General features: G+C 40.6%; 1 long non-coding RNA gene across 1 annotated transcript; it reads left to right on the top strand.

Annotated features, from left to right (window-relative positions):
• Positions 1–750: 750 nt before the first annotated feature.
• On the top strand, positions 751–4,248 carry LOC106588791 (uncharacterized). Its single transcript, XR_001324712.2, has 3 exons — positions 751–1,060; positions 3,815–3,954; positions 4,076–4,248. It is a non-coding gene; the product is annotated as an uncharacterized lncRNA (long non-coding RNA).
• Positions 4,249–5,779: the final 1,531 nt, after the last annotated feature.

The raw sequence follows: 5,779 nt of genomic DNA, 5'->3' as shown, positions 1-5,779 counted from the left end.
AAAAGCTCTGCGAGAGGGCAAAGATGCCTGGAAAGCAATCCTGCAGTGGCGCAATACCCCGACAGAAGGCATGGATAGCAGCCCGGCCCAGCGCCTCATGGCACAGCATTTAAAAGCAGCTCTGCCAGTAGCCAGCACTCTCCTGGAGCCATGTGTGATGACAGACGTGCTGGTGAAGCTACGTCACAGAAGACAGGTCTCCAAGTTAATCTATGACAAATCAGCAAAAGACTTACCTGAGCTCAGGGTGGGTGAAACGGTGCGAATGAAGCCACTACCAGGGGACCGGACGGGCCTCTGGAGACTCGGATCCTGTGTACAGAAAGTGGCACCACGCTCCTACTTGGTCGAAGTGAATGGATCACTGTACCGTCATAACAGGGTTGACCTTCGGATTGCTGAGCCAGCACCTACTCAGAACCCTGATGGTTATTAGGGGTCGCATAGCAAAAGACGGAACCCCAGCAAGTCACATGTGGCCTGAGGCACTGGGCGAAGAGCCAGGGGATCACAGGTCGGCCGCTCCCTCGCCCATCAATACTCCCCTTAGACAGTGATGTGACACGCCTGTGCGGGAACCCGCAGTCCACGTCTTTTCACACTGCAGGCGTCTGTCCCAGCCACCAAAAATACTTGATCTGTAGGTTTCCCATTAGGGATTGTTGACAGAGTTAAAAGTGAAGACAGTATCAAAATGTGTTAACTGAAGAAAAAAATAAAAATAAACTGTTCATGTTGGAAATTACTACTAGGTTTGTTTTGTTAGTGAATTGACAGCTCCTGTCCTATTTTATAAAAGGGAAGATGTTATGGGTGTAAGATGGCACAGTGATGCCATCTGTTGGTAAATGTTAATTACTGCAACTCCAGTGTTTTACCGGTGTGCTTGAGATACCCGGATGTATTGCAATATACTGAACCAGACTGGTTACTCGCATCAATGCCTCTGTCTCGTCATTTAACATTCAAACAGAAACCTGCTATTTTTCTCCCCAGTCATCTCTAACCTACTTGTCAGGAGAGCAACGAACTCTACAATCTCAACAATGGTTTTGACAGCGTGAGTATACCTTCTTTCTGCTACTTGCTTGCTTCTACTCTGATTTGCAGTTACTACTAAAAGGTAACAGAAATGTGACAAAGGAACCAGCGATGTAGCGTTATTCACAATTAGGTCTTGTGTAGTAGTGAACAGTCAGATAGTATATGTGTAGTGGGTTTACAGTTTTTTTTCAATCATTTTTCAGATGTAGCCTGAGTGGTAGTTTTTTAAACTCAGTACAAAAGTCTTAACTGATAACACTTGTGATGCCCCCTTTCTGAAGTTCAGAACCTTTGATTGAGCATTCATTGGAGTTGAACACATCTTTCACCCCTAAGTCATTAATGCAAAATCAAAGTTTCTCATGAAATACCATGAAAACATTTTGTTTAGTCACCAATACATCAGATAATAATGTGGTTGCTTACATTTATTCTATTTCACACATGTACAAGTGTGTTTTATACACATGTACAAGTGTGTTTTATACACATGTACAAGTGTGTTTTATACACATGTGAATTGGACTTTTTGTTGTTGCTTATCCTCCTCGGAGAGTGGTGTAACAGCCAGAGATAAACCATTGTTGATGCTGGAGCAATTAGGGTCAAGTGCTTTCCCCAAGGGCACATTGACAGATTTTTCACCTAATTGGCTTGGAGATTTGAAACGGCAACCTTTAAGTTACTGACCCGATACTCTTAACCGCTGGGCTACCTGCCAGATAATGATTCACAGTAAAAATGTATAGTGTATACTGTTGGTTAGCACCTGTAAGCAAGCATTTCACTGTAAGGTCTACACCTGTTGTATTCGGCGTACGTAACAAATACACTTTGATTTGATCTTGGTTATGTATGCCATTTCTGCCCCATGTACAAGATCAACTTTTCTATGCAACTTGTTACTGTAACTGCTACAGTAACATCAGCTAAAATTATACTTTTACAGTGTATCAATGAAATTCAGATAATGAGTAGAATATACTGTAATTTACAACCCTGGTATTTCAGCAGTGCATTGTACACCATTTCAAATGGTAGCACTTTCCAATTTGCCTTGGCCTATTGAAGCACTGGCTGATGGAGAATGATGATGCAGTATTTACAGCCACATCCATATATGATTTGGTTTGACCTTTCTACCCAAATTGTTCTCAATTGATACATTTATGATGTAAAAATATATAATTTTACAGTGGCTAGTGAAGGTCTACACACTCCTTGCACAGCCAGGAGCTGCTGCCTGGAATTTGTAACCCACGGTTAGGTTTTCAGAAGACTATGGCAAGTTTTCCTCTAACTTTTTACCTAGGTTTGCCCATTCATATTTCAGAAGCATCATGTTATGGGTATGCTTGTCACCAGCAGTGACTGGGGAGTTTGTCTGGATCAAAATAAATATGAAAGGCGCAAAGCCCAGGTAAAAAGTAAGATAATAACCTAACCCTGGGATAGAGTTTGATTTTTCAGCTTGATAATTATAAACGCAACATTTAACAATTTCAAAGATTTAACTGAGTTACAGTTCATATAAGAAAATCTGTCCATTTTAAATAAATTCATTAGGCCCTAATCTATGGAAGTCATTTGGGAGCCAGGCCCACTCAATGGGAATTTATTTAACCTTTATTTAACTAGACAAGTCAGTTAAGAAAAAATGTGTATTTACAATGACAGGTGCACCTGTGTAGTTATCATGCTGTTTAATCAGATTCTTGACATGCCACACCAGTCAGGTGGATGGATTATCTTGAGAAAGGCTAAAATGCTCACTAACAGGGATGTAAACAAATTTGTGCACACAATTTGAGAGAAATAAGCTTTTTGTGTGTATGCAATATTTATGGGATCTTTTATTTCAGCTCATGGAACCAACACTTTACATGCTGCTTTATATTTTTGTTCAGTGTAGTATTCTTTCTAACAAAGATATGTACATATATTTCAGGATGTTGTGTATCCCTGGAAATAATCAGAATTCATGTAAACATTACAGTTTTGAAAAAATAGCTTGTCCAAAATAGTGAACTCTTGGCACAACTTACCCTGGTATGGGGTAAGTTAAGCCGCCTACAAATGTCTGTACTGAATTAACTATAACCCCTACTTTTTTTAAACCATGTCTATTTTTTGTCTTTTAATAATTTGAAGCATCTTTTAACACAGACTTAACACCTAACAAACACTTTGTACTTTATTAAACACTTTTAACATATCCCAGAGCTAATGTCTTGCATTACGCATGGGAAGAAAACAATACAATTTTCTCAACTTGCCATTGAGTCAACCATTGGCTCAACTTACCTCAAAGGCAAACATTTTGAGTATATTAGCCCACACAGCTACAAGGATGCACTTTCATGCTAGGTTTAGGACCTCATATAGATGCTTATGGAGACCCCAAATGATGTACAGAACAATCTTAAAATGATATACTTTGGTTTAGATACAAGCATCGTGAAACCTCTAACGCAATAAATTAATTTGTCTTGGTGAAAATCTGTTGTTTTTTTTACCTAACTTGCTTACCACTTTTTCCATAGGTTTCTTTCTTCAGACTCCATGAAATGATGACCTCTTCTTAAATATTTGGTTAAATGATTCAATTTGTATATGGTTTCCTAGAAACAAGTGTGGCTCAACGTACCTCTTTTGCTCAACTTACCCCACTCTCCCCTACCACATGCTTGTGGAAATTGCACCAAACTGACTGAAAGAAAACTGTAAATGAAAGTGTTGAAAAGTTAGTGACTGTTTTCTTTCTACCCAGGAACTGGTTGACGATCAGTGCTGGTCAATATGCCTTTTCAGTGGGAACAGCAACAGTCTCCACGCCTGCTCTGTTGGGACTGGGGGTACTAGCTGTTTTCACAGCTACCGTCTATTACGTCTACACAACTGGCCAGGAGAGTAAGTCATCCTTCTTCTATTTGTGTGCGTGTACATGTGATTATGGCAAAAATAGGGGTTGGACTCTCTCTTTCTGTATGGCTCTGCCCAGTCTGAAATGGTACTGCTTCTGTTGTTATAGAACAAGAGAATAAGCAGAAGGCGGCATAGTGACCCCGGCCCCTGCTGGAGGACCCAGACATCACAACAGACCTCCACTATGCTAGATAGTCATAGTTTGTGTGTTTCAAGGTGTTGTTGTGTTGAGAACATGGAACTTTGTTCAAAAATAAAATAATGATTTTCACATGTGAATATTGGTTTATATCAGTGATGGGCAACTTTTATGGGGGTGGGGGGAAAAACAAAATCTGAACTCATCAGTGGCTCGCGGGTCTCCATACCCACACATGTATTAAGAGCCAAACCTAGCCTTTTGGGGGCCCTAAGCTAAATTTAGTTTCTTCCACCTTGTGAGCAAATAAAATCTGCGGCCCCCCTCTTGGCATTAGAGAGAAGTTTTTTTAGAGTTGATTTCCTGCTATTATTAGCAGTTTGACAGCTAATTTCCTGCAATTCTACACATTTTGCCATAAGGTAGATAGAAATGTTTGCAGTTTTTAATATGACATCTGAGTGAGTGACAAACAAAATCAATGGGGGCCCCCCGGTCAGTAATTTGACCATGATTACTACAAGTTTAGATAGCTGGCCGCTAGACTAACGTCCCAATCTAAAAAGTTTTAGTTGACATGGGCTAGCTGACATGTTAGTGACTAACATAACAAGAGAGAAACTGCTGATGAACAACCACATTTCTAAATTGCACATGGTGTATTCTACTATTCTAACTCTCATCAGTAAACTGAGACCCTGACTGCTTTCTGCCAGTTGCCCGTCCCTGGTTTATATGATTCTTTTTACTAAACACATTCTCTCAGTGTCAAGAGTTTTATAGGTCCCGGATGTTTGTCATTGATGGCCCGTGTATAAACAAGCCTACTTTTCATATATGCTTGCCTACGGAGCTGTTAGGGGAACGGCACCTCCGTACCTTCAGGCTCTGATCAGGCCCTACACCCAAACAAGGGCACTCCGTTCATCCACCTCTGGCCTGCTCGCCTCCCTACCTCTGAGGAAGCACAGTTCCCGCTCAGCCCAGTCAAAACTGTTCGCTGCTCTGGCACCCCAATGGTGGAACAAGCTCCCTCACGACGCCAGGACAGCGGAGTCAATCACCACCTTCCGGAGACACCTGAAACCCCACCTCTTCAAGGAATACCTGGGTTAGGATAAGGTAATCCTTCTAACCCCCCCCCTTAAAAGATTTAGATGCACTATTGTAAAGTGGTTGTTCCACTGGATATTATAGGTGAATGCACCAATTTGTAAGTCGCTCTGGATAAGAGCGTCTGCTAAATGGCTAAAATGTAAATGTAAATATATATGCATGAAAATACACAGTAAAAGTCAAGTAGTCACACTTCCTTACCAACTACTAGAACTGTACATTTGTTTTACCACTTGAGGAAATTGAGTAAGAACAGGTTTTTGAATTAATGCAGCTTTTCCATTTAGGCCTATAGAAGGTTTATTGCTTTATTTCTTGATTGGACCCAAGTTGCATTGTATTACGTCAGAAAGCACAAAGAACAGTCCGCACTGTTTGAGGGACAAGTGTCACGGCTTTATAGGAATTGATCTGATTCTAAATACATTACATAGGCCTGATTATCAATGTGCCGTTTTCCATGAACTAATGTTAATATATAACAATATATGCCTGTTGTAGGCTATAGGTCTTTTATCTAATCAGACTGTGTGTATCTGAGGACAGAGAGTGCTA

The sequence above is a fragment of the Salmo salar genome, chromosome ssa27, assembly GCF_905237065.1.
Source record: "Salmo salar chromosome ssa27, Ssal_v3.1, whole genome shotgun sequence".
Taxonomy (NCBI): domain Eukaryota; kingdom Metazoa; phylum Chordata; class Actinopteri; order Salmoniformes; family Salmonidae; genus Salmo; species Salmo salar.
Note: the sequence above shows the minus strand (reverse complement) of the source record. Positions and strands in the feature narration are given on the sequence as shown.